At 49.7% G+C, this 4,743-nt stretch overlaps 1 pseudogene; it reads left to right on the forward strand.

Annotated features, from left to right (window-relative positions):
• The first annotated feature begins 412 nt into the window (after positions 1-412).
• Positions 413-4,320, forward strand: LOC124691072 (annotated as a pseudogene).
• Positions 4,321-4,743: the final 423 nt, after the last annotated feature.

A 4,743-nucleotide genomic window follows, 5' to 3' on the forward strand; every position in this document is an offset into this window, starting at 1 on the left:
GGCCCACATAATGAAGGGTTCCACCTGACCTCACTTGTAAGTGACACAAAGTCAGTGACTTTGTGGACTGGCAAAGTCACTGAAGCTCAATCCGTTCCCCTCACGGTCTCACCCACCACCCTCGGCGGCGGCCGGCGCCGGTCTCCTCGCCTGAACCGAACCGCTTCCCCTCCTCTTTCTACCTTATATAGAATGATGGAAGCTCAAATTAGTTCTGCAGAAAGGGATCAATTTCGGGTTGTATTGGAAAAGGAGCTTTTTTATAGGTCTGCTTCTTGTGAAATTGCAGTACTCCAGCTTATCGACGATTATCCGCACACGGGCGAGCATCAATTTCAAGAATAGATCCTGTTAGCGTTTTGTTTATCGATGACAGTTGCCTACTTCGTTATTTCTTTGAGATCAGATCACCATGAAGCTCAATAGGGTTCGCCGCCACCGCAGCCGCCTTGATGTAAGTCGTTGCTTGTGTTTTACTACTGTCATTTTCCTTTGATGTATAAGTCAATTTATCAATCTATCGCGGACTGCTAAGTTTTTCCCCTGCCTAAACGCATTTGCAGAAAGCAGCTGTTATTGGGGACAGGCTAAGCGAGCTGCCCAATGACCTGCTGTTCAACATTCTGGATAGAATGGACACGCTCGACGCCCTCAGAGCATGCATGGTCTCCAAGCAAATGCAGAAGCTCCCCACCATGCTATCGCAGATTGTCATTGTTCTCGGCAACTACGAATTGTTCCGAAAGAACGGCGTCTTAGCTGACGTGACCGACAAGATCCTAAGCAAGAGGTCTCCGGAGATCACCATTCGCAAGTTGAAGGTCAAACTATTCCTGGCTCTGAATGACTGTCGCTCCCTTGGCAAATCTGTTGGCCTCGACATGGTGACCCAGAAACTGGACGCAGCTGAGTTTGAAATTGTGACGCCCAAGAATTCTTATTATTGCACGGATGCCGACCTCCTGAACTTTGCTAAGCAGTTCAACACGTTCATTGCTGATTGTCCCGAAGCATTTTCTGGTCTCACACGACACGACTGGAACTGCAGAATCTGAGGTTTGGTGAATCAGACATACCCAATATCCTTAGCACTTGCAAGCGGCTGGAGTCATTGTCATTCTTTGAGTGTGATGCAGGGATTCAGTCGGTACTGCATGTAGAACATGCTGCATTCATTGAGATTTGTATTTCCTTTGGGAAATTTAAAACAGTGAAGCTCGACTACCTACCAAAGCTCCAACGGATGACCTATATCTGTCTCCTTCATGAAACTCCCTTGGTTCTTGGTTTTGTCCCTCAGCTTTGGAAGCTAAGCCTAACTAATACAAGTCTTTCATACAAGACCCTTATGCTAAGCCAGCTGTTTGCTGATGTTCAGACTGTACGCGAGCTGTATCTGAATTTTCAAAGTGAGAAGGTACTCAGTCCATTCATCTGGCTCCATTCATCTCTGTGTTGTTGTCACCCGTTTATATGCAGCAGTAATTACTTAAGCGTGTCTTTCCTATCACTTCAGGATGATCTATGCACAGCTTGTACTCATTATTACTTTTTTCTTACATGTTCCAGATTTGGATTCGACCAGAATGCCGTAGGATGCTCGCCCCTGTGCTCACTGAACTATGCACCGTGAATCCCGACAATCTTCCCGAAGAATGTGATATCGCTTGGACAATGTTCCTTCTTGAAGCTGCACCATTCATACAGGAGCTTTGCGTCACAGTATGGGATCATAAGTGTGGAAAGGAGTCACAAAAGAGTTACTCCAAGAAAATGGATGTGAAGTGGGAGCCATCTGCTCCTAATTTTAAACAGAAGGCCAAAGGCCCGGCTTTATAAATAAAGCGGCAACACCGACAAGTAAGTTCTTACAACACCACGGGTCCTAGACCCACCACACAAACAGAAACCATACGCATACGTTCAGCCCACGGGGCGGAATAGTAACAAGTTATCGGGGTACAACACATGAAACGCCAAGCAAGCATCACCCTGTTTCTTTATTCCGCACCCGTTGCTACAGCTTCCGGATCTCATCCATCGTCACGTCAAGCAGCCCTCGGTCCTTCGTTCTGACCAGAGCCCTCCAACGCTGCATATATAGCAACATTTGAAACATCGCATCAGCCGGAGAGTTAATCAGTTTCCTTTCAACAGCAAGTTTGTTCCTAATATTCCATAGTGTCCAGCACTGCGCCACAAAAGTGAACCAAGCTATCCTACGGAGGGGCCCCGATAGGCCATGGACGATAGCGAGAAACTGCCCCGTCCCTGCCGGGTTCCAAACGTTACCAAGGAGTTCCCGAACTCCCGCCCACATAAACTCTGCTAGGGCGGAGCCAAAGAAAATGTGCGTGTAGTCCTCTCTGTCCCCCACAGAGAGCACAATTCCCATCAGAAGGGCCATGCCGCTTGACCAGCTGATCCCCCGATGGAAGGCGTCCCCTGAGCAGCTGCCATAAGAAGATCCTAATCTTAGGCGGGACCCTAATTTTCCTGACGTCCTTAAGGTGGGTGACCACCGCACCCAAGGACATCCTGTGGTATATGGAGTTTGTGGAGTACTCTCCGGAGGCCTCCAGACCCCAAGACACCAAGTCCGGGCCCGTATCAAAAGGGTGGAGGTCAAAAATCCTACGTAAGTTCGACCATTCCACCGTTTCCGCCAACCCAAAGGCGCGTCTGAATCTAATGTGCCACCCCCCGGCAATGCGGACCCCGGCCTCTGTAGCAAAGGGGTTGTCACAAACCTCGAAAAGACGAGGGAAGCTCTCTCTCAGTGGCCCATTCCCGGTCCACCAGTCAAGCCAAAAATAGGTTCGGGCCCCATCCCTAACCTGGTGTTTCGCCCCCAATTTGAAATACCATTTGATCTTGTGAATGGAGTTCCAGAACTAGGATCCCTTTGTCGGGACGAGAGGCGAGAAGAGGTCATTGTCTCCCAGGTATTTGGCGCGGATCAGATCTGCCCATAGACCATCCGCATTCTGGTAGAGCTTCCAGACCCACTTCAGCATCAAGGCAATATTCATGAATTTCGTGTTGAGGATCCCCAGACCCCCAAACGCTTTCGGCCTACAAACAGTGGCCCAGTCCACCATGTGGTACTTTCTCTTGTTCCCCACCCCTTCCCAAAAGAAGCGAGACCTGGATCTATTCATCGTCTCATGCGTGGACTCGTGGAGCAGGTAGATGCCCATCGCAAACATGGGAAGACTCGAAAGGCAAGAGTTGGTCAGTTCCAGCCTGCCCGCCGAGGTCAGGAACAGCCCTTGCCAAGGGTCAACCCTATGACCCACCTTCTCGGTGAGGAAGTGCCAGTCCGCCACCGATAGGGATCTATCCGAGACCGGGAGCCCCAAGTACTTGATCGGGAGAGTTCCTAGTTTGCAGTTCAGACCTTCCGCAACCCTGCGCTGTGCCTCCTCGGTGACCCCTGTCACCACCACCTCGCTTTTAGCCAGGTTGACATATTCTCAAAGCAGAGAAGGATGGTCTTAAGGTTGGCCACCCCCAGGTGTGACGGCTCAACCAAGATAAAGGTATCATCCGCATATTGCAGATGAGTGACTCCCCCGGGAATCAGGTGTGAAACCACACCCCGAATGTGCCCAGCCTGATTGGCCTTTGTGAGGATGGCCGCCAGCGCATCCACCATGAAGTCAAACAGGATAGGGGATAAGGGGTCCCCCTGACGCACTCCCCATGCATTCCTAAAGTAGGGGCCGATCTCCCCATTGACATTAACGGCAGTCTGACCCCCAGACACCAACTGCAACAAGCGGTGAGTCAAAGCTGCCGAGAACCCTTTCCTCAGCAGAACCTCCCGAAGGAAGCCCCAGTCGACCCTGTCATAGGCCTTCTCGAAGTCCAGTTTGAGGAGGAGACCTTTTAGCTTCTTAGTTCTAAGATCGTGTGCGATCTCGTGTAGTGCCAGCACACACCCTCGTGCAGGCATCTACCCTTTATGAAAGCAGTTTGACTCCGATCAATCGTCCTGTGCGCTATCGGGGTGAGTCTAGACGCGTAGGGTCCTAATTTCAAGCACAAGAATCTTGGCAAGCTAACCATCTATGGCTTCCAGTCTGATACCAACTTCATGGGGTACGTCAGGCGTGTCATGGAAGCTGCGGTGAACATCAAAGAGGTGTCTCTTCACGACAGGAAGGCATGCAAGCTCTGCACTCACAGGTTTCCTCACGTCGACGTTCGTCCTTCGACATATCCGCGAAGCTGCAAGGAAAAGGACTCATTGAGGAAGAAGATCCACAGGCATCGGTGATGATGGCTTCCCCTGCTGTGATTCACTTCCGGTCATAATTCTACATATAAGTCAACAAATATTTCGTGGCACCATGATCTATGCTCCTGGTTTGTAGGAGTTCCCCACTACTCCAGAAGTTAGTAGTGATCGCTGTGTTCTATTTTCCCCCCAAAACTGAAGCTTGTATTGTTATTGGCTCATTGGCTAGCTTATACCTTGTCTGCCTTTTTGTTGGAATAGCTCTTTTGTATTTTGTGAGAATGAAACCGATAAAATAAGAACATCAATGATTTATGTAGATTTTTGGGAAGTGCTCTTTTCTTTTGTGGTCGTGCAATCTATACCTAATAATAAAGGAGCTAAGAGCATGTCTAACAGACCCCTTAAAAGGGCAAACCCGTATAATAACCGCCGGAATACGGGTTTCGGCTCTACCCGGCCGTCTAGCACGCCCCGTAAAAACAGCCCCCGCACCGATT

This window comes from Lolium rigidum, chromosome 2 (assembly GCF_022539505.1).
Source record: "Lolium rigidum isolate FL_2022 chromosome 2, APGP_CSIRO_Lrig_0.1, whole genome shotgun sequence".
NCBI lineage: Eukaryota > Viridiplantae > Streptophyta > Magnoliopsida > Poales > Poaceae > Lolium > Lolium rigidum.